The sequence below is a fragment of the Marmota monax genome, unplaced genomic scaffold (assembly GCF_021218885.2).
Source record: "Marmota monax isolate L192 unplaced genomic scaffold, Marmota_monax_Labrador192_F-V1.1 WCK01_AAM20220418_F8-fsc00029, whole genome shotgun sequence".
NCBI classification, from domain to species: Eukaryota; Metazoa; Chordata; class Mammalia; order Rodentia; family Sciuridae; genus Marmota; species Marmota monax.
This window is the reverse complement of record NW_026693024.1, coordinates 16299071-16323170: the sequence shown is the minus strand read 5'-3', so window position 1 is coordinate 16323170 and position 24100 is coordinate 16299071. Positions and strand designations below refer to the sequence as shown.

The window sequence follows — 24100 nt, the reverse complement described above, 5'->3', positions numbered from 1 at the left end:
GATGTGTGTGATGATTCATGGCGACCAGAAAGGGTATCTGTGGCTACAGTGTGTCCCCAGGCTTCTGGATCAGATTTCTTCAATTTCTGGGCCACACTGTGGGGTTTTAGCGATCCCTGTGGGCCCAGGGAGAGTTAAACCAACAAGGCCAGGAATCCCTTGTCAGCACGTCCTTCTTGTCCTTAAGATACTTCCCCGGAGACGTCATCTGTCAAGTATTCAGTGCAGGTTAGCTATCCCACACCTGTCTATGCAACTTGCATGTTATTCTTGATATGCAGATATGCTTCTCTCTGGGTGTTTAATCATATTTTATAGCAAACCTTGAGCTAGACCAATAAGGAGACAGACCCTGCGTACAGATACGCCGCACACCTGCAGAGTGTGGGTCTGCGTGGATAAAGCCTCACCTTTATGTAATAAGCAGTGCTAATAATAGGAAGCTGTGGCATGGATCAACATGAATTAAAATTTTCTAAACTTTATTTTACTTGGGTATATAGGACAGCAGAATGCGTTTTGATTCATTGTACACAACTGCAGCTCAACTTTTCATTTCTCGGATTGTACAAAATGTAGCATCGCACCATATGTGCAGTCATACATGTACCTAGGGTGATGATGCCCGTCTCATTCCACTATGTTTCCTGCCCCCATGCCCCCTTTCCCACCCCTCCCTCCCCTTTGCCCCATCAAAGTTCCTCCATTTTTCCCCAAGTCCCCCTCCCCAATATGGATCAGCATCCACTTATCAGAGAGAACATTCACCCTTTGGTTTTGGGGGATTGGCTAACTTCACTTAGCATGATATTCTCCACTCCATCCATTTACCTTCAAATGCCATGATTTTATTCTCTTTTAATGCTGAGTTATATTCCATTGTCTCACATGCACAAGGCCCTGGGTTCAATCCCCAGCACCACAAAAAAAAAAAAAAAAAAAAAAAAAGAATGAACGATTTGGGGGTATAACAGAGATGAGGCTATTCACTTCTGAAGTAAAATTTTTTTTTAAAAATGTTTGATCATAGGAATTTTCTCAACATATTTATCTCTCTGATTATGTGATTATGTGTTCTTTGGGCAGATATTAATTGTAGTTTTTTATTTCCTGAACACAAACCAGTTAATGTGTCCCAAGTATATCCTAGATATCCACAAATTGCCAGTTTGGAAGAAGTTTGACCACCATGGATAATTCACCTGGGTTGTTGGCTGTTGATTGAATGGGGAGCACCTGAGCTGGTGAATAAACCTGATTGTTCAGAAGACACTTAGTTGTTGGCCTTCCTCCTGCCCTTGACCTCCCTCCATTTCTTCCTGAGATCTGACTTGACTCTGAACTCTCTGCACTGCAAAATGTCTTTCCCAGGACAGAAGAGCTTCTGGCCCAGTGGCACAACCACTGATGTTCCTCTGTGAGCAGGGTGGGGGACAGCAGCCTGCACCCTGCTGGGCTGAGTGCTCCCCCCAGGAAGCCTTCAGAACTCTGCAGTTTCCCTCAGCCAGGCTGCTTCCCTTTCTTCATCAGAAAGAAAATACCCAGAGTCAGCTTTCATCCTGAGTTAGAGCAAGAGGCTCCTCCAGAACATTTCCTTGATTGACTGAGCAAGTTCCTTATCGGCTTATGTAATGACTTTTCTTCAAGTCACCAAAAAGGGAATTCATACATTTGATAACCATGGGGCGGGGCGGGGTGGGGGGGGACTAAGGACATGTCAAAGCAAAAGTAAAATTCCACAACCAGGAACTGATCAGGGGGTTACCGGTTGCAAAAGCACTTGGAGACGCCCACTCACCCACACAAGACAGCCATACATTCTGCCTTCATGGAATTTACTAGAGTTTGCATGGGGAGATGACACCTACCTCCAAGAGAAGGAGCAAGATGATGAACTCCCTTTGGAAAAGGAATGAAAACTCTGGGGATTCACATGCAAAAGAAGCATCATGGTAGAGGCAGTGGTAGCCTAGGAAAGAGTCATGGGAAAGTGGGAGTCGAGCATCTTGGGAGAGATGGCTTGAATTGTGACATTTTAGAAATGTGGGCTCTCAGAGGAAGTGAGAAGGGCTGTGTGGTTGGCTCAGCCTGCATGAGGGGAGAAGGAGGAAATACAGTTGGACCAGCATGTTGGGGCCAGATCCAAAGGCCTCAAACATCAGATATGGAGTTTGGAAGATTTCCAGTGAGCCGTAGGAAACAATGAAGAGAGGACACGGAGCAGTTGTTATTATATAATCTTTACTTTAGGAAGTTTGAAACCAACAGGGATGACTCAAATGGCTTGGAGAGAGAATACTGAAGGCAGGAAGACCAATTTGCAGGCTGCTGTGAGGGGAATGGAGTCGGAACTAGCATGGCGGCCGTGAGAACAGAGTGGGCGCAGAATTAATAGCACTTGACAGCTGACGGACTGTGGGAGAAAGAGGAGACAGCCATGCTATTAGCAGGAGTTGGAAATTAACAAGGAACTGGTTTTGATGGAAAAAAGATGGGAAGTTTTGAAACACACATAATGAATTTACACTGCGTAAATCCAACAGCCTTTTGGAGGAGATGTCAAGATGCAGGATACGGATTTAAGAACTATATACTGTAGAAGGAAATCAGTATAGAAAGAGAAGGGAGCCATGCCTGTAGCTGGGGGGTGGGGGGGTGGGGGGGTGGGGGGGTGGGGAGATATATACCTTAGGGCAAAAGCCTGAGGAAGAGGAGCAGCAGTCAGATGTAAAGCGCTCTGGAATGCCAGCAGCTAAGAGAAATTAAAAGCGTTAGTGTATTTTGGTTGCAAATGACAGATGAAACTTAAAGTGATTCAAACAAAACAAAAAAAGATTGGAATGTATCGTAATACGTTCGTATAAAGTTTCCATTGCTACATAAATAGTGACTTAAAACGACACCCATTTATTATGTCACGGTTTCAGCTTAGTTGGTTTCTCTGTTCTGGGTTTCGTAGGCCTGAAACTGTAGTGTTGTCTGGGCTGCATGCTCATCTGGAACTCGCGGGCCTTTTGTGAGCTCACGTGGTTCTTTGTAGAATTCAATCATCTGTCGTTGCTGGGTAGAGGCCTGGTTTTGCTACTGGCTGGAGCTAGGGGTTGTATTTCAGCTTCTGGAGTCCACCTTAGTTCCTTGCCCTGTGGCTTACCCAACTCCCAGCATGGCCTCTCACATTCAGTCTCATCTCAGGTAGCGATTAGACCTGGCCCACCAAGCCACGTTCCCGTCTTTTAAGATCGATTGCTTTGGAATCTTAATGATTCTCTGCGAAACCCCTTCCCAGCAACAGCACCTAGATTGGTGTCCTATTGAATAACTGAGAGGAGATGTGTGTCTTAGGAGACAGGATGGTCTTGGGGACTGCCTGAGAACTCGTCTGTCACACCGTTAACTAAAATTCCCAGGCATAAGCCTAACTTTTGGCATGACTGGGTGTAATGGAGCTCGCTGTCATCGGGACTCTGACTGTCTGTCTCCAGCCTTGCTCTCTTGGGGAGATTTACTCTCAAGCTGGTTTTCTTTACGAGGAGGAAAAGGAGCTTAGAGGTGTCCTGCTCCCCTCCTCACTGTTCTGAAAGTGCCAGCCTCGGAGAGAAGCCTCTGGTTGGCCTGCCTCGGGCGCAGGCCTGTTCCTACAGCCAGATGTTGTGGCCAGAAGGATGCTGTGCATTGATTGGCTCAACCTGGCTCCGTGCTCATGCTCATTTTTGGAGCTGGGGATGAGGTCGTCCATCCAAGCCCAAGTACCAAAGAAAACGGGGAGCAGTCATTTCAGAAAGATGCTTCTCAGGGGAAAATGCTAATCTGCAAAACTGCAGAAAAAAAGAAAATGGAAGGAGCTTTGGGTGAACTGTATGGAATATTCTAAGAAGTTGGTTAGGATGAGGACTCAGGAAAAGTCCCCGCATTTAGACAGCAGGAAGCTGCGCTGTTGACCTTTGAAAGAGAATGTAGCTTGCTTAAAAAATAAATAAAAATTATAAATAAATATATAAATAAAGCGATAGGAGGGACATTGAATTTATACTGCACTTTCACCTGCTGGTGAGTGGCAGACAAGTGACAGCTCTTTGGGAACCTACCAGGGAATGGAGAAGGTCTTTCAGGGACAGCAGTGACTCAGTGTGTGTGTATGTGGGCTGAGAAGCCTCTAGTAGAAAGGAAAAAAGAAGGGGAGACGGAGAGCAGAGTTGACCCCAACAGGACCCGGAGCAGCAGGGGAAGAGTGAATAAAAAGTCCAGTTGGAAGGATCACAGGACATTTTCCAGGTTCTGTGTGTTTATCTATAGTGTGTGTGGGTGGTGGTGGTGGGGGGTGTTTTGGCCACTTGTCACCTCTTTGGAATAAACAGATATCATTTCTATCAATAGAACCATTTTACAATCATGAAATGTATACGAAAGATCCACTGGCACTGTCCGGCTGGGCAGCTGACATGGAGACCCTTAGAAGGTGTTTCCCAAAGGGTGGTCCTGGATCAGCAGCTCCGGCCCCACCTGGGAACTTGTTAGCAGTGCTAGGTCTCTGGCCTCACCCCAGGCTCTTTGAATTAGAAATTCTAGGGATGGGTCCCAGTAGTCCACGGTTTTAACAGGACTTCAGCTGTTTCTGATGCTGATTTTGAGAACATTGGCCCCCGAGGCCCCCATCCCTCCTCCACGTGGGGGTGGGGTTGCTCTAATAGCGGGCTTTGAAAAAGCCAAGAGATCCAGGCTACATATATGCCTGATGACAGGAAGCACAGGGGGCATAGAAACCTTGAAAGATGAGGGCAACTGTTCAGAAGCCACCAATGACAAAATGGAATGGGTGGGAAGTACGGAGAAGAGGTACGTGACGTTGCAATGGGGTTGTTTTCAAGTTGGCGGAGAGCTTTCATTTGGACCAGAGGTGCCATGAGGATTCCGAGTCCTCGGGAAACCAAGGAAGATGAGAAGGTCTTTGATTGTGGCAATAGAGGAGGGGATCCTTCACGGGAAGGGTTAAGTCCTGGAACAGGCTTTAGGTGTGGAGGGTATGATTTAAATTCAGGCTCTTCCACCAGACACGTAGCTTGTGGAAGAAGGACATGGCGAGGTTTCTCTCATCAAGGAGCTTATAAACTTTTTGAGCCTTCAAGACTTAAATAAATCCACTGGAGTATAAAAAGACAGTAGGACAGAGCGCTGAATTGAAAGGACCTTGGGTCACAGTATGCGGTGGAGACTGTAAGTGCCGTGGGCAGTCGAGGGACGGAGAAGCTGGCTTTGTGTCATTCCTCCTCCTCACCGAGGATGAAACTGTCAGCCTGGCATCCTCTCCCAGGTCTGATGGCAAGGTATCAGACAACTTGGCTGCAAGAAGAGCTTTTCTTGCTCTCTCCTGAGTTTGCTAAGGTTTGTCGAGACTAGCTAGGTCAAAGTGAAGCTGTGAATTCTTAGACTTGGTGCGCTTGGAGGAGTATTAAGATTTTTGTTTGCATGAGAAACTTGGAGGAGAAATTACACTTTACCCTGGGCAGCTTAAACGGAAAAAGACTCAAGGTTTGGAGTATTTGTTTCGGGCTGACTCCATGCACGGGGAGGACGTGAATGAGCCTGCCTGGGGTGCCTCGGTTTTGTAGGATGAAGAATGCAAATTACTGATTTTTTTTTTTTTTCGTTGGTGGAGGACTTGAGCCAGATGGGGAATGCGCAGAGACAAGAAAACCCTGCAGATGAACACAGCCTTTCCATTGCTTTTTCTCTCTTTGCATCGTGCTGCTTTCTCACTTGGGTACATAATCAGGGTACTAAATCAAGAGACACTGTTACAGATGGGTATAAATGCCATTTAAGTGCAAGGGAGAAATAATAAAAATATCCTGATAGCCAAGGAGAAGCCAGAACTTTGGAACCTAAAGCAAGGTACTAAGTTGACATGTGATGTTTTTAGTCCCTGTTTGATTGGCTTTTCTACCACAAGCTGTGGTCTGCAGGTGTCAGGAGAGTTCCCTTCCTTTCTCCGTGATGGGGTGACTTGGTGTATTAGGGGACAGGATTCTTCTTTCCCATTAGATCAAGTTCAGGCCTTGAATGGTGTTTTCCCTGAAGAGATGGCCTGTGTTTGCTGGTCTGAGGGCCCAGCAGTCAGAAGGAAGGATTGTCTCTTGCTTCAGGGTACTGAAGACGGCTCTGCTTATTGACAGAGACCCAGTTGAAATGACCCCCCACCCAAAGTGGAACAGCAAACTAATCGACATCTCCATGTTAGACCCAGTATGCACAGGCTGTTTCCTCTACCTGGAGACTCGATATCTGGCTACCTTCCACCCATCTGACTTCCTGGCTTTACTCTTACTTTTCTAAGAGGCTTCCTGGGCACCTCTTCCAAAGCGAAGCGCCCCATTAAGATTGTCAGTCATGATTATTTTTCCTTCATTGTTTGTTTTTTATGCTACAGGTGATTGAACCCAGGGACACTCTACCCCTGAGCTATATCCCCAGCCCTTTTTATTTTGGAATAGGGCCTAAGTTGCCAGCTGGTCTCACACTTTCAATCTGCTGCCTCAGCCTCCCGAGTTGCTGGGGTCACAGGTGTGCACCACCGCACTCCACCCTGTTCTCTGTATTTCATGCATACTGTAAAAACTATATGCTTTAACTCTTTAAGGTCTGTATCTCTTGTCACAAGGAGACCCAAAGGGCAGGGTCCTTATCTATTTTGTTCATTATTATTGCCCCCCAGACAAACATAGAACTGGTAGACATCATAGCACTATTAGTAAGAGTTTGCCCAGCCAATGAGTTAATTCATAAGCAAGAACATGGTATTTGGATTCACTAGAAAAGTGATGATTAATTATACAAACAGCTGACCCCTGCTTCATCCCTTCTGTCCCAAATTTTGTCTTTTTTTTTTTTTGAGATATACTTGACAATGTTTTACTAATTCCAAATTTAAGATTGGATATTATTCACTTTTGTGTATATGATCTGTTTTTTTTCCCCCTCCTGGAAATATGGCTTCTTGTACCCATGATGCTAAATGGCATCTCCCACCTGTGTTCAATACACATTCATGACTTTGAAAGGAAAAACCTGACTGGTGCTTGTGGGTGATTTATACAGAAGCAGACAGATCCTAGTGTAACACTTAAATTCTGTGTTTTTCATCACTCCCTGAAGCTACTAATGTAAATTCCTGTCCCTCAACTATGCTTCTCAAGGGTACATAAGTCAAAATAGCTTGATACTGGCCTGGGAGCAGCTGTTCCTGAGTCCGCCTCAAAGAGGGGTGGCGGGGCAAGGACTCCAGGTGCAGAAAATATATTCATGATTAGCCTAGGAATAGGTCTTTCCATTAAAAGCCACAAACCTTGCACAGTTCCTTTTCCAGACGGGCCTTGGTGTACCACCTCTGTGTGTGACTGTCATCCTAGGGCAGGGGTGGGAAGGCAGACAGACGGCCAACTGGAAAATTTCAGAGCCCCGAAAACATTCAGTGTGTGAAACACTGCAAATCTGTGGTCTGTACCAAATAAGTGTGCCCCACGCCCCCTGCCCCCCCATGCTCTCATCCCCTGAGCTTCCTGTCCCATGCCTGTCCTTTCTCTTCTGCCTGGCACCCAGCACATTTGGGTGCTTCAGGGAGGGCTGACTGTTGGTGCCTGGCCAGAGCTGGCTATTACAGTCTGGCTCCAAGCTCCCTAACAGGCTTGTGACCACTAATAACACTTGGCACTCCCTTCGTGCCCGTCTCCTCAGGAACTGTGAGTGCTTTGCAAAAGTGATCTTATTGTTCGTCCCCCAAACCCAACGAGGTATGGAAATGGTAAAAGGGGATAGTCCTCGCTCCCGTTTGCAGAGAGCAAAATCAGGTGACTTATTTTGGGGTTTTGATTGTCGTTATTTTTGCAGGGCTGGGGATGGAACCCAGGGCCTTCCCTGTGCATCTAGGCAAGCCCTCTACCACGGAGCTACACCCCAGCCCTAAGGGGTTTATTTTGATGACGTTTTGCAAGTTTGCATCTCATCCAGGATTGCAGGATTGTGTGTGAAGTCTCCCAAAATTGCCTCCAATTTTATGGAACAGGGTGGGGAAGGGAAAAAAAAAAGATGGCTGTGCCTTCTTGTGTCTCCTGGGGCAAGCACAAAAATACTGGTTTTTTTGGTTTTGATTTTAGGAATACTGGAAAAGGGTTGTTGGTGAATGCCCATTTAGTCTAATGGATCAGTGAACCTCATTTGTTGAGATAAGGTGTGATTTGATGATGAATTTACCTGTTTCTCTTTGGTCTGTTCCATGCCAGGTGTCTCTCACCCCTCTGTGAACACAAGGAAGACCGCGTCGGAGCTTGGAGACCTCCAGCTTCCCTGGGGAGGCTCCATGCTGGAGAACAGGCCAAGGCTCCCTGGGAACAGTGCGCAGTGAATGTTGTAAGTTAATAAGGACAGCAGCCTCTGCAGGGGCCTGCCTGCGGAGGATTTGTGAATCACCACTGCAGCTGAGCCAGAGTGATGAAGGGGTATTAGCAGGAGGCTAGGTGATCATCCAATTAATTCCTTTGCTGACTTTTTTTTTTTTTTAGGAGGTTCTGTTTGTATTTGTCGTGAACTTGCCTTTCTCTCGGTTTCTGTGTAGCTCTGCTCATTATCTCCTTCTAGAATAAAAGTAGAATACAATGATTCTTTCATTGTGGGAACGCCCTGCCTACTGGTACAGCCAGATAGGATCAAAGTCGCCTCCTTAGACGGAGCTATGGCAGTTCTTTTAGGTTGATGAATAGGCCGAGGCTTAGCAGCAACCAGGATTTCCAACCAACCATAATTCTAGGTTTCATATGAAGTTTTGGCCTGAAGAGGTGTTTTTTTTTTTTTTTTTCTTTTCCTTCTGGCTTTGAACATCTTGAGGTGTGCGAAGATGAGCAGTTCTGTTGGGTGCTTCTCTTATTCATAATTAGTTGATTTCCTGGATTTCATCAAGTTACTGGGTTTCAGATTTTGAGATTAGTAAATAAGTACTGTGTGACAGATGATGGCTCATGACAAGTTTTAATATTAAGTAATGCTGAGATGACCCAGGAGGAACTTCAAGGGGCTCACTTGCTACTTTTTGGAGATTTCAACTCATTGTGAGACTGTGTTGTTAAAAAAAAAAAAAAAATGTTTAGCAGAGTGTTGAGCAGGAAAGAATACCACTGCAGGAAACCCAGGATGGTCAGTGAACACCCTGACAGAGAGGAAATTATATTACCTTAAAATTTTAGAAGATGAAGGGCCAATTTCAACTTGGTTTCGGTGTGTTTGTATGCATACTTTTGTAATCTGTGTATTTTTAATATTATGTGCATATGTTTTTAATTTCTTAATGTAACCAGAATATCTTTTCAGTTCATCACCTATTGTTCAGTTGCCTAAAAGAGCTGGATGCAGCACGTATCAGGAAGTAAAAGTATGGTCATTGAGAAGTTCCCACTAGATGTTTTTATTTCATGGGTTTTTAAATATTAGTATTAAAATATGTATATGTATCCATATTTCCTCAGGGTTAAATAGCAATATGAAAATGAGGTTACTAAATTTTCCCTACGCCTCATAGTTGACATGCTGAAGTTTTAGTGTACGTCTGTTTCATGAGATGATCACCTTGGTTCCAAGGGGCAGATGGTCATCCTGCCATCAGTGACCTTGGGCAAGAAGTCGCTAACCCCCCAGCAGTGGTGTTCTGTGAGTCTGTAGGTTGCTGTGTACTCCTGTTCATTTAGCAGCCACCATCTTGGCCTGCAGTCCCATCAGGGGCAGAACTTCTTTACTTACCAGAAAAATCTCTCTCTGCAACGGTTTCTATCCCTATCAAAAAATAATTTGTACTCCTATTGGATTGGGGTGTTAGGGTGTTTTACCAGAAATTCTTTGCAATCAGGTAATTGTTAGAATGGTGATTCATTTATTTATTTATTTAAAAGGTGTCATTTTCCTGGAAAGCAAATATCTTGTGGAATAGTGCTCTAGGTTTCAGGTTCTGTTTTTCATATATTGATCTACCCATTTCACACATATATACTGAGGATTGAACTCAGGGATGTTCTATCACTGAGCTACATCCTCAGCTCTTAATTTTTTTTATTTTGAGACAGGGTTTTGCTAAATTGCCCATTCTAGCCTCAAACTTGTGATCCTCCTGCCTCAGCCTCCCAAGTAGTGGAATTGCAGGCGTGCACCACCCCAGCCTGCTCAGGCTCCATTTAAATGAGCAGTGCAGTTACTATAGTCAAGATAGTTTGTTTCAAATAGTGTGTGTGTGTGTGTGTGTATGTGTGTTTAAACCATTACTATGAAGCATTGATGCCAGACCTCAGACACTGAGGTTTTTAAAGCTCTGAAGTGTAAACTTTAGGATGCCACATGGCCGACTTGGTCATTTTAAAATCCTTCTGCAAGTGGAGTGTGTTGAGAGAGAGGAAAAAAATTCTAAGTCCTTACACTTGACTTTCTCTTCAAAACTGCATTGCTCGTGTTGAGAAGGAGGTTCCCAGTTTTCTTAGCAAATCTTGGTCCATTTTTACAACACTGTTTCTGTTTCACACTGGTTTTGGTGTCCCAGGTCCCCTGAGGCCTGTGCCGTGGAGTGGACTTATGATAGGGAAGGCAGGTGATTTTCAAAGAACCTGTGTTTACACGTGGACCGGGCATGGGTATATGAGTGTCATTCTCACAGCAGCTGTTGCAACGAGCGGCTCCATCCTGGTGTCCCTGCGGGTCACCACGGCTCATGCATTACCCTTACTCTGCCTAATTACCCAGCTCAAGAGGCTGTGTCTTATATGAGAGTGGCTGTGAGAACTGGAGTCAGAACGCCTGGGTTTCACGCATGACGCTGTAGTTTAGCTTAGAACCTTGGTCTCACTGTGGCCCCGGGGACCCATTCTATGCTGGGCAACATGAGGAAACTGAGGCCTGTCCCCATCTGCATAAAGTGACAGTCTCTGAGGCACCCTGCACCCTCATGTTGACATCTGTGACTCCTAAAAAATAACTTCATTTACAACTGCTGTTAATGTATTGACTACAGCCAGCCTTATAGAAATATATATGTGTGTGTGTGTGTATATGTGTATATATATATGTGTGTGTGTGTGTGTGTATATATATATATATATATATATATAAATAAAATTATTAGATCTATGTCCATCAAAGTCTTTCTACAAGACCCTCAGGTACCATATGACCATTCAGAGGAATTCACCTGAGAGCTTTTGAAGAATCTACTTTAGGCTGTTGCAATTGAGGATCTTCCCTCATTAGTTAATTTGAAAACTGAACCACTTGTGTATGTATGTGTGTATGTGTGCATGTGTGTATGTATGCGCATGTGCGTGCACGCTAGGGATGGAACCCAGGGCCTCACATGTGCTGGCCAGGTGCTCTGCCGCTGCCAGTCTTCCCCTGCCCAGGAGGTACTCTGGAACATAACTTTTCTAAATTGGCCTCTACCTTTGGTATATTTAGTGTATGACCAAGGAGACTGTGGTCTATGTTTATTGCCTAAGAGTCTGTTTCCCGAAGTAGGACTTCTAAGGTCACCTTCCTGGCCTATGTAAAGTGGCCTTTACCCCAGCCCTCCCCCTTCCTCTGGCCTGGTCTTTTTTTCCTCTTAAGCACTTTACATATCATATAGCCATGTGAGTCACCAGTCTCCCGAACTAGCAGGCTCTGTAAAAGCAAGGGTGTGTTTTGGGGTTTTGTTATTTTTTTAATTCCCTGGTAAGTCTTTGGCCCCTGAGGACCTGCTCTGCCTTCAGTAAATATTTGTTGCGTGATTGTCTAAGGATGGAGTTATTGTGTCCCTAGGCTTCTCCTGGGTAGCCCCAGCCATGAGGAAAAGGATCATAAACCCCTTTCTGAGCAGCACTAGTTGAATCTGGTAGCAGCTTAAGGATAGAAGTAGGCAGGGAGAGGCCAGTCTACTTTCTTTTCCTGTGAATTAGATGCTAAATTTCGGTCATGTGTGTAAGGAAATGTGGGGGAGGAAGCCATTTGCTTAAAAAAGAAAAAAAGTTTTATGGAACTATCAATAGAGTTTGGGGATTTTCTGGTACCTTTTTAAAAGCCCTGCACTGGGTGTATTTCCTGCCCGTTTCCACCTGAGTGGTTCGTGGTCTCTTGTTTGCGTGCGGCCTGCCCTGGTGTTCTGTGGACAGTGGCACGTCTGTCCCTTAGGATGGTAGCAGTGCATCACTGTTTATAGTCCCGTTTATTCCTAAAGTGGGGCTGAGCCCCAAGTGCTGCATGGACCCAGGAACTGAGACCCTAGAGAAAGTGTCAGGATGACGTGCCAGTCCACTCCAGGGCACAACTTGGGATGAGCAAATAGCACTCAAGTGCAAATGACGCCTGAGTCTGGTGGTGTGTGAGGGGACATTGACAAATTCTTCTCGGTGAGGCAGAATCCCACGTTACTTTTGAGGACAGTGAGCATAAAGGTGTCTGGAATTTTGTGTGTTTGGGGATCCCCCACCCACACTTCAGAATGATTGACCCTGTGTGCAGGAGGCAGATGGTCCTGGGGAGACGGGCAGAGACGGCCTGGAGAATAGCCCAGGCCACCCTTCCCCTCCGCCTCCCCTTCCCCAGCCTCCCAGCCTCCCAGGAGTAGAAGGAAAATGCTCAGAATGGCCAAAAGTTGTGGAAGGGAAAGTTCGTGGCATTCCTGACCCATTTGTGTTCTGTGGGCACAAAAATGAGCTGCACCCTGGGGCAGCTGAGTAGCTCTCAGCACACGGTCCCTGTGTCCCCCTGAAGTTTAGAGTTCACCTCGTAAGTAAGTAACGTTTATTAAAGACCCTGTGCCTGGCATGCTCCATGCCACTGGGGATACAGTGGCGGGTCATCTGCGTGTCCTGTCCCGGGGTTGAACCCTAGGAGCGCTGCAGGGGGTTGTGCCCTGCGGTGGGTGGGGTCTGGAGTACTGCAGGGGTGATGGGTGAGATTCCTCAGAGGCAGGTTTTCAGGGATGATTTCAAAGCCTGCTGAGCTCAGAAATCGGGCCTCCTGCAGAGATGGGATTTCAACCCACTCCGCAGGCGGAAAACTGTCTTTGATTTGACTGCTGCTGTGTCTGGGTACATGAGACCTCGAACCGGAAATTTCTTTCCTTCAGAAGTTCTGTGGTTTTACCACTGACAGACACACATGGGGATTTGTAGGACAGGGCCTCTGTTTTCTTTAGGATTACTTTCTATCCTCTTGTACTTGTGTGTGTGGTACTGGGGATTGAACCTAGTGATTCTCTACCATTGAATGATATCCTCAGCTCTTTAGTTTCCATTTTCTTTTTTTTTTTAATTTTATTTTTGTGACACCGAGAATTAAACCAGATTTTTTTTTCCAGTACTGGGGAAACGAACTAAGAGGGGTCCTCTACCAGTGAGCTACAGCAGCCTTTTTAATTTTTTATTTTGACACAGGGTCTTGTGAAGTTGCCCAGCTGGCCTGGACCTTGTGACCCTCCTGCCTCAGCCTCCTGAGTAGCTGGGATGACAGGCATGTGCCCCTGGACCTAATTTATGATTGTTTTATTTCTTCATGTGTAAAAGTTGAAGCCCAAACCGGGACCCTTTAATGAAAAGGCTGCACTTCTCTAGTGGAGCATCAGGAACTGGACCCTCCCAAGAAGGAAGGGCAGGAATGGTGGCGGGTGGTGGGTGGTGGGTGGCGGGTGGTGGTTCTTCCTGGAATGGAAGTGTGAAGCCCTCAAGGGAGAGGGCCGCTAATTCCTGTGCTGGGGTCAGCTCACGGGTGCCTCTGTTCTGTGTCATAGGGTCACGAGGGCAGACATTTGCATCTAGTGCACCAGAGCACATCAGGAAGGTTCATCATCCCTCTAAAAGTTGTTTGTTCCTCCTCTGCTGACTTCGCAGGAAAGATCAGGCACAAATAGGAACTAAACATTGTTTAGCCATAGAGACGGAACCCATTGGTTCTCACAGGAAATAAATTCTCAGGACTAGTGCAAAGAGACAAATAGAAAATTTTGTGTTTTTAAAAACTATCCAGACTTTTTTGCCAGGCACAGTGGTGCACACCTGTAATCCCAGCGGCTCAGGAGGCTGAGACAGGAGGATCATGAGCTCAAAGCCAACCTCGGCAACAGTGAGGCACTAAGCAACTCAGTGAGACTCTGTCTCTAAATAAAATACAAAAAAATAGGGCTGGGGATGTGGCTCAGTGGTTGAGTGTCCCTGGTTCAACCCCCAGTATGCTCCCTGCCAAACTATCCAGATTTTTAATTTTTTTAAATGATCAATTTTTATACCAAATATCACTCAGTCACTCCCTCAACCTATATTTATTTTAAATTTCCAGTGGTACCATGTGACAGATTGCTACACAGTGGAGTCTCTGCTTAAAAGAATTAATGCATCTTCCCTCAGTCCTGAGGATTACGTTGACCTTTTGCAGACACCTGAATGAGTATATTACATAATTTAGCAAAAGTAATTTCTAACAAGTACAAAACACTTTATAGGTGAGGTAGCAAAATCAGCTATTTGAAAACTATTTTGGCGAAAGCTAGTTTTTCTAAACCATTCTTTTTCCCTACCTGAAACAATTCACTTCAGTAGCATTGCCCAGAACAGAAATGTAAATGAGACATAAATGGCAGTCTGTTTCCAGAATCTTTCATTTTGGAAACTCGGGCAAATTCTTGTGCTCATGCTGTTTGGACTCTTAACTCATTTCTACTTAAATTCCACTTCTTTCCCAGTACGTTTATACACACGCTCTCAAGAAATGTCTTCCTTCTAGTCTGGAGTGGCTGGCACTGGGATGGGATTTGCTGGCAGTGCTGACAGGATCTGCTCCTGGACCCCCAACACTGGTACTAGGCTGTGGGTATTACCTATTTCCATCCAAACCTCAGCCAGTTTCCAACACCGGCACCCCTTACCTTGCACATCTAGAAATAAAAATGCCCTTGCTGAAAGAACTTCTAAAACGCTCTCGAGGTTGGCTTCCCATTTCATCTTGCTGCTTTTCTTCTTAAGCCTTTGTAACTTGCATAGAATTAAAAAAAAAAAAAAAAAAAAAAAATTTCTCCAGGGCTCAAATCCAGCACTGGGTTAGGTTGTCTTAATGCCTGGGGCTCCTGTGAGTTGCTGCCTGTTGTAAGTGTAGTGAACTTACCCTGCAGCACAGAGAGAACCGGGTGCCAAGATTATGATTGTTCTACCACGGCAGGCCCTAGTTTTCCGGACTCTTTCACCTTTTCTTTGTTCCCCAAGAAATGGGGCTATAGGAGCAGGGTGCCACTGTTGGAAAGGGGGCAGCTATTGCTTGTGCAAATGGATGTTTTGTCCTTTAGCAATCTCAGGTGCTGCTCTACCTGTTTCTGGCTGTCACAGTTCTGCTTATGGAAAAGCTCCCCCTCCCCCTCACCTGCTCCCTCCCCCTCCTAGACTAATAAACTGTGTGTCCATTGGCTGCTGCTTATCTGTGGGCTCACGTGATTTTGTAGAGTCACTCAGCCTCTGTCTTAAGCTAGTTTGTGGCCCCTTCTCTGTCACCAACACCACATCTAGCCCTGGATACTATATCAGAGCCACCCCCTGGGTAACATTACTCTGTCACTCCCTTTCAGGGACAGATTCACTGCCAACTGGTGTCTCATTGCTGTCACTGGAGTTTGCAATTCAGGTTCCCAGCTCTGCTGACGATCTATTTCTGGGCCTCAGCCGCGATGCCAGTTGTCCTAGCAACCCGACGGCTGGCACTTCCCAAAAGGCGAATGAGGGAGTGGCAGTGGGTGGCCTTGAGAGGGTCACGGGGAGAGGGCAGTCTCCTTGCTCAAAGAGGATTTTCCATCTCCCTCATCTGGGCAGGCTCCAGGGAGAGGCTGTCCCTGAGGATCACGGGCCACCTGGTCTGGACCAGAGAGCATCCCACAGAGAATGACAGATTCCCCAGGGGATGGTCACCACGGGATGTGGGGACGCCTGGCCGGGCTGCTGGGTGCTCTCAGAACATTCGATGCTGTCGTGTTTTTCTTGTGAATCGGGTTGACGTTCTGGCTTATCACCACTGGCATTCAGAGCTGGGGGTGCGAGTCGACGTTGGGGAGGTCTCGGAGGTCAGGAGAAGGCAGGTGAAGGGGAGCGCCCTGGCAGCTGGTCTTGGCTCCTCTTCCTGGCTCCAGGTCTGACCTGAAAGCAGCCGGTGTATCCAGAGCGCTCTTGCTGGGCTCTGTCATCGATCCCTGCGCCCAGCATGGATCCCTGCTCACCTTGTGCTGCTTTTTAAAAGCTCTCCTTCTGCCCAGATGCCACCCTGAATTGGCACTGAATTGGCACTGAATGACTGATTCCACCACTTTTTTGGTTTAGATCCAAAAGAGCATAGAAGTATTGAGGAATGCATCTTAATGTCCCCAGCCTAGGTGGCCCTGTCTAGGTCTAGTCTAAAATGGGGCAGTCCAGTCAGGTGACATGGAATGTCTCTGGGGGTTTATCCCATAACCACTTCCTTGTGGAAGTCCCCAGGCAATGGAGCCGGCTGACATTCCCCCACAGGGATGCGTCTGTGTTGGCGGGGAGATGTCAAGGCGTTTTTCACAAAGAGACCCAAAGTGGATCTTTGCAAGAGATGAGGAACAAGGAACCTTTGGCAGGGAAGTCCCCAGAGCATTGGAGACCCACAGATGATGTGGAATACATATCGCCTTTCCCTTCATTAATAAGTTTTGTGGTCTCAGTATTTGTTATTTTCCCCACTGAATGACCGGACTTGGCCACGTGCAAGTGAAAGTGTGGGTGGGGGTATGGAGCGGAGGGGCACGGCGGGGGGGGGGGGGCGGGCAGCGGGATGTTCTGAGCATCTGCAGCACCTATATGTACTTGATCAATTCTCGCCACCACCACCCCCAATAGCAGAAATGGGGCCAGTTCATGAGACCTCAGCCTCCTGAACTGCTGTCAGTTCAGCACCACTGTGCCTAGCTTTATGGTTCCTCCTTAAGGAAATTGGGTAGAGTGGGTGGTCACCCAGTTAGGTCTCATGAACTTCAGGCTTTTCACAATCTGGGTTTATCAATATCCAATAGTTGGGAGCACACCTGCAGCAGAGGGAACCTGTTCCCTCTCCTCCCTGAGTTAGTTATTGTAGATGTCTGGGTGAGAGATGAATCAAAATATTAATAACCAAGCAGGCTGGGCGTGGTGGCACACACCTGAAATCCCAGTGGCTCTGGAGGCTGAGGCAGGAGGATCACAAGTTCAAAGCCAACCTCAACAAAAATGAGGTGCTGAGCAACTCGGTGAGACCCTGTCTCTAAATAAAATACAAAATAGAGCCGGGATGTGACTCAGTGGTCATGTGCCCCCAAGTTCAATCCCTGGTACCCATAAAAGAAAACAACTAAGCGGAAGATGGGGACACCTTGGGCTTTGTCCACAGCACAGACACCGGGCTAAGAATGGAAACCAAGGCTCTCTTCCCAACCCTACCCTATGAGACCAAGAGAAAGCTACTTTCTTCCTCGCTGGCTCTATTTCCTTGTCTTCCAAAGGAAGATAATTTTCCCACCACTTTACAGCCTCAGATGTAAAGATATTAATCCAAATAAGCAGCTTTTGGAATAACATCTAGATTAAAATTCTAGACCTGCTGCTCATTAGCTGTGTGCTGTTGGAAAAATTGTCCAACTTCTCTGAGCCTTATTTACCTTATCTGTAAAATAGTGGTGAACAATCTGCCCTGAAAGATTGTTGAGAGAATGAAGTGAGATGTGGGTACTTATCCCAGAGATTGCTCCCTGGTAGCTGTGGCAGCTAGGATGCTGTTATGATGCTAAATTCCTCAAAAACAAAATGCACCGTGATGTGTTGCTGCAGCGAACTGTTGAAGCTGGCTGGTGTCGGCCGTGGAGACGTTTCCTGTGTAATAGGCTTCCAGGAACTGTCATTGACATTACGCTGTCAGTGAATGTGGTTCTGCGTCGAGGCCTTCTGCTTCTTCAACATACGCAACCATCCTGATAGCGAAGGTGATGATGCGTTTCAGTATATCCACACGTGCACGATGAGGACCTTGGAATTTTAGGTGAATTTTTAAATATTAGTCAAACTGAAAGGCACAGTGAATTTGGAAGATATGGTCTCATCTATAAAAAGCATAGGGAGATTCCCACTGGCTATTACTATGAGTTGCACTCTCCAAAAAAAAAAAAAAAAAGCATTACAGTCTATGTTGGGTAGTGACTCTGTCTAGGTGGAGACAGGTAAAAAGTATCTGGTCTGATTCTTTGAAGTTGAATAAAGAAAAGCCCAAAGATGGATATCTGCATCCTTCTGTCTTCTTTGAGCAGATATTTACAGAGCGTGGATGGCAGGCCAGGCGTCCACAACAGCTGAAGGAACTTCCCAGCCCTGGGCAGAGAGATGGGAAGATAGACAACTCCTTTACTCACGGCCAGTCTTCTGCCAGTGGTACCCACAGGATGCCATGGATACAAACCAGTGTGTGGCATCTTCTGGAATCAGGGCGGCCTTTGTCCTCAGACCTGAAGAATGAGTCGGTGCTAAGTAGAAAACCGGAAGTTCGTATCAGTTAGCATATACTGTGTAACAAGCCAATCCAATGTTTAGCAGTTTAAAACAATGAGCAGATTTCCTAGGATTCCTTGGGTCACCTGGGCTGTTGTGGTCTGGGCCAGCTTGCCTGGGCCTGGCTAATCTAGGATGGCCTCACTCACAGCTGTTGGAAGGATGGTTGGCCCAAGAGATGGGGAAGCTTCTGTTGGGATGATTATGTAACTGTCTGCTGACCGTCTCCTGCCCTCTGGTCAGCCAGTGTGAGCTTCATCACCCTGTTGTCTCAGGGCCCCCGAGAGCACGAAGAGGGCAGACCCCTGGGCACAGTGATTTTTCAGCTCTCTGCTTGCAAGACAGTTGCTGATTTCTCTTTGGCCACAGCCAATTGCCTAATGGACCTAATTCGAGGGGGCGGGGAATCTCCAGGTCCCGTCAATTGAAGGACAACCTGTGCAGAGCTCAGAGGGGAGAGGACGTGGCTCGTTGAAAAACTAGAAGTAGTTCAGGATGGCTGGAATAGAGCTTGGGATGAATGTCAAGAGAAGGGGCGGGTCACCAAGTGTCCTTTCAGTCAGCTCTCCTGAGGAGTTTGGAGTCCATCTGCAAGACAGGAGAGAAGTTGCTGAAAGATTTTAAGCAGGGTGTTGTCATGACCAATAAGACACAGAAATGTGGTGACACAGAAATGTGTTAGGCAAAAGCCTAACAGCACTTGTGAGCCTTGATCTTTTAGGGAAGCTTCCAGAGAGATGTCCCAGGGATGGCCAGGAGCAGACAGAGATGCTAGGACCGGGGGGCGGTTCAGAGCTGAGTGCTTTCCAAATAGCCTAACCAGATAAGAGAGAGGTCAGAGGCCCTCAAAGGTCCAGTAGAAGACTTGAAGGTGAGGTCATGAGCCTGTCCTATTGGAATCTGGGGGAGAACTTGGAGCAGGTTAGGGGGGCTCGGCCACGGCTGTCCGTGTTCATGACATTACCTTCCCGTGGATCCTGCCAGACTCCTGGGCGTTGTGGATTCCAACCAATGCTGCCAAGGGCTGGTTCAAGGCCACTCTCGAAAACAAAGTCCCCTTGGAAATAGGCAGAGTCACCAACAGGAGGCTCCTCCTCCTTCCAATGTGTCTTTCCTCTTGACCTCAAAACAGGTGGTGTCCCCTGGGGCCCTGACCGGTGCTCACCCATAAACTTCCAGTTTTGACCTTTCAAAGTCTCACTCTTTAAAAGAAAAAAACTAAAATAGTTTCAATTCACAAAATTAGTGTGACCGAGAGTGAGATCTGTGGTTTTCACCAGTTCAGTTGGGGACCAGTTTGTTGTGCCTGAAACTGCATGATGTTGGTGGGAATATCAGGGTACTTTCAGCCCTGGGCTATAAATCACCTGCGGCAAGGGCTGTCTCTAGAGAGAGAAAAAAGGAAGGGGTGTCAAAATGTGCATTAAGAAGATGATAACTGGCCATGTTTTCTTGCTGATTTTTTTTTTTTAATTAAAAAAAAAGGAGAAGGCCAGCTGTAGTGGCCCATGCCTGTAACCCCAGCGGCTCAGGAGGCTGAGGCAGGAGGATCATAAGTTCAAAGCCAGCCTCGGCAACAGCAAGGTACTAAGCAACTTGGTGAGACCCTGTCTCCAAATAAAATACAAAATAGGACTGGGCATGTGGCTCAGTGGTCGAGTATCCCCGAGTTCAATCCCCAGTTAGGGGAAAAAAAAAAAAAAAAACAAACCAACAGAGTCCAGACAGGCTGGCACAGGTTGCTGGGGAGGGCATCCAATTCCTGCACTTTGTCTGGAAGAACAACTTCCCTAGGTCTAAGAGGGTAAGGAGACAAGAAAGGAGGCTAAGAATCCAGACAATCTTCTGGGGGCAGATGGGCCACTTGAGGAGCTTGCATTCCCACATCTTCTCCACTTAGACTTTGAACAGCCTTTTCTAAAACCAAACTCCCTTGAGAGAGACACATGGCCGTATCGGCTCTTCATCTTGCAGGCTCTGATGGGAGCGTCTGTTAAACTTGGGCAGAGGAACTGCTCTATAGGTTTGGGGCTGGTGGCTCAGCCCTCTGCCTACAGTGTGGTCACCAGGCCCTGCTAATTGAATGGGGTGTATCCTGGAGGACAGGAGAGGGTTTGGAAACTCCAGGGCATGGCCAGAGCTGACAGACCTTTGTTTGATGCTGAGAAACATTTTAGACATTTTTTTATCAGAGCTTTGGTTAGACAATTATGTGGAGGCCTGATGAAGAAATGTGCGGTAGGGGACCTCATAATTCCAAGTGCCCAAATTTGGCAAGCTCCATACTCATGTGAGATGGAAATGAAAACACGGCGTGTTTTGGAATTCCTGATTCTGCTTATTTGCTTTAATAGCGGATCTTTGCATAAACATTGAGTCATTGCATTCTATACTGCGAGGGAGATATGGTTTGCTGAGCTCAATCTGGTCTGGCTTCCAGAAGAGAGTATGGAACAAGTCCCAGATGAAGGAATGAGCTCAGCATCAGAGGTGATTAGAGACGTCCCTAATGCCATGTCTTCCCTCACCCACAACAGACACATGACCTTATGTGACGTGGCATATCAAGCATTAACAGAAGTAATACTTTTAAAATATGGAGCCTATCTGTTCTAGAGTATGTGGAGTATAGAGGAGAAAAATAGTTTTCTTATTTTAGGAAGCAGGGTGGGGACGCAGGTGCCCGGACTCTGCCACCTGCAGAAGACTCCCTTCCCCGAGTCTTGCCAGCTGCTCTTACTCACCTGCGCTCTGCGGTCCCTGAAGCCCTGCACCCACACGAAGCCCCAAGAGACGCGGCTGTAGAACTAAAGTCATGTCTGGATCAGAACTACCTCCTGTTGTTGACCTTTTTAGAAACTTTAATACACTTAAGTCTGGAAGAGTGGGACTTTTTTCTCCGCCCCCCCCCCCAGCTATGTTTGATCACCTCCTTGGTTGGGACAGCCATATCCTAGGGTGTGACAGACGGCATGGAGGCTGATGAAGTAGTCACTGTTTAGTGCTCTGAGTACCTTCCAAAGGAAGATAGCCTTCCCCATTCAGATTAGGGTCTCTGTCTCACCCTTTTGTGCAAATTACCTGGCTCTAACACCACAGTCTGTCTCCTTTGCTCACTCGTGTGTGGCTCTTTGGAGCATGGAAGAGTGATCTCTGCATTGAGCGTACACCCCTGATGTGTTCTACCAAAGACTGTCCAGCCACAGGGAGGCGGTCAGCTCCAGTGACCACAGTATTGCAGTCAGCTGGCCGTCCAGTCCCCTCTGATATGGGCAAAAAGTCATGGTTGTGGGCTATGGTTTATCTGGACATTAAAGCCCTTCTGATCCAATCCGTCTGTCCTATGTTACATCTTTGGTGCGTCTAGATTCTTCCAACCTACTGACTCACTACAGCAAACTCAGACGTGCGGAGCTAAGCTCTAAGGCATCTATGTTTATTTATTCCATCTCGGTCTTAAATTATTCACATATTTCAGCTCATGAAACTGAAAATTCAAAATTTGTTTCTGTGATGAAATTACACCACCGTGGTTGGAAATTATTTAGTGGGAAACGTGTTCATCTTCTGATAAAAATCCTTTTCAAGCTTTGAGTCGTGACTGGTTTTAATGGCTAGGAGTCTTATCGTTAAAAGGGAGAGTGTTGGGATGAGAAAGCAGAGCAGGGCTTGTATCAAAGGTCATCTGTGGGGTGGGAGAAGTTCACAGCAGGCAGTTTGATTTCAGCCATTCCCGCCCGTCCCTCTAGTGACCAGTCGCCCTCTTCTCCCTGTCTGCTTGAATCTTTCTCTTACAAATGCCCCACACCACTATGTGTGTTGGATTGGCCTAGGGAGAAAAACATAGCCTTATGGAAAGACCCTAACATTAATAAGGTTAGCTGCATTTTGCAAGAGCTGGGGGAATGGAATTGAAATTTAAGTGACAAAATTTCAGTTGTCCTGGGGGAGATCTTTCTTCCAACATATTAGGCAAGGTCCCTATCTATCCTATCAAGGCATGCTGTCCATCTGGCTTCTGAATAGTCACTTTCCATGTCAAAAAACTAAATAGTGTCAAGCCAAGTAACTTTGATTTGAGTTTTGAAGTTACGGCATAGTTCACCAACTATATTTTGACTAATTTGTTCCCAATAAATTTTGTTATGTGTATTTTACTTATGTCCATCGTGGGTTTTTTTGTTTTGTTCTAGGGATTGAGCATAGGTGCTTAACCACCGAGCCACATCCCAGCCCCCTTTTTCTTTTATATTTTATTTTGAGATGAGGCCTCACTAAATTGCTGAGGGTGGCTTTGAACTCGGGATCTTTCTGCCTCAGCCTCCCGAGCCACTGGGATAACAGGCATCTGCCACTGCACCTGGCTGTCTGTTGTTTTAAGCATACAGCTTAGAATATTAGTCGCACTCGCGATGTCGGATTGCCCTTCATCTGTCTACCTGCAGACCTCCGTTCTTCCTGCAAAACAGTCGAGACTCGTGAACACCTCCCCCTCCTGCCCTTGCCAGCCCCTGGTGACCTCCTTTCTACTTTGCCTGCCTGTGTAATTTTGACTATTCTACACACCTCCCAGGAGTGGGATCACACAGTCCTTGTCTTTAGGTGACTGTCCTATTTCACTTAGCGCAATGTTCTCAAGTCTCATCTGTGTTGCGGCACATATCGGAATAGCCTTTCTTTTTAAGGTTGAGTAATATTCCGTGGTATGGATAGACCACATTTTGCTTGTCCATTTGTCTATAATGGCCATATGGGTGGCATCCACCTTTGGGTTATGTTGAATAATACTGCTGTGAACATGGGTGTGCAGACCTCTCACTGGGTCCCTCTGCCAACTTTCTTTTTTGTCTTTGCTAGGTGCAGATGCTGGAAGGAGTCGTACACCTGACTTATCTGACCCCTTTTTAATGTTGCGACTCTAGGTAGCCTCCTGGTGTTATCTGAAGTAACTTCCCTGCCAACCTCTTCCTGATGTCTGAGAAATGCTACCGGTAGCAGTTCTCCTACAGCAACCCAAAGCAGCAGCTTGATTTCTATTAAAATGCAAATACGCCCTGGACAGAGGCCACCGCTGTTAGCACCCTGTCTTCCAGGCTGGCTCTGCTCCTGGTCCTTCCCTGCTTGCTCCCTGTTAAGATTGTCCCTTGTTGACAGTCTTGAATTTTTATTTCGAACATCACACTGTTTTGAATTGATTCACATATATTTTTTTCTGCTGCTGGAACAGAAGCTTCTTAAGGGCAGGGCCCTGCTGTCATTTGTGTGGGTTTTTCAGGCTCTGATGAAAGTCCGCACGCAGACAACTGGAACCGTTCATCCGTGAGATGTTCATCAGGTGCTTCCATTGAGAAGAAAAAGCCTCGTCCGTTTATGTTCTTTTCAAAAGAAAGATGACAATTCAATGAACGTTCTCAACCCAGCATTGAAAACTCGGGTTCCTCTAAATCTCCGTGTTTCTGTTACCAGGCGCAGATATTTTATAGATGTGTGCATTTACTTCACACGTCGTTAACAGAGTGACATGTGCCTCTCTT

General features: G+C 46.5%; 1 protein-coding gene across 13 annotated transcripts in view; it reads left to right on the top strand.

The window, feature by feature from the left end:
- The window catches only part of Atxn1 (ataxin 1), a 387579-nt gene that overhangs the window by 228460 nt on the left and 135019 nt on the right, over positions 1-24100 (top strand). For all 13 annotated transcript variants that reach the window (XM_046453385.2, XM_046453378.2, XM_046453377.2 and 10 more), the window contains one exon: positions 8274-8400. The gene's annotated coding sequence lies outside the window, so the exon portion shown is untranslated. The remainder of the gene's footprint in view (positions 1-8273; positions 8401-24100) is intronic.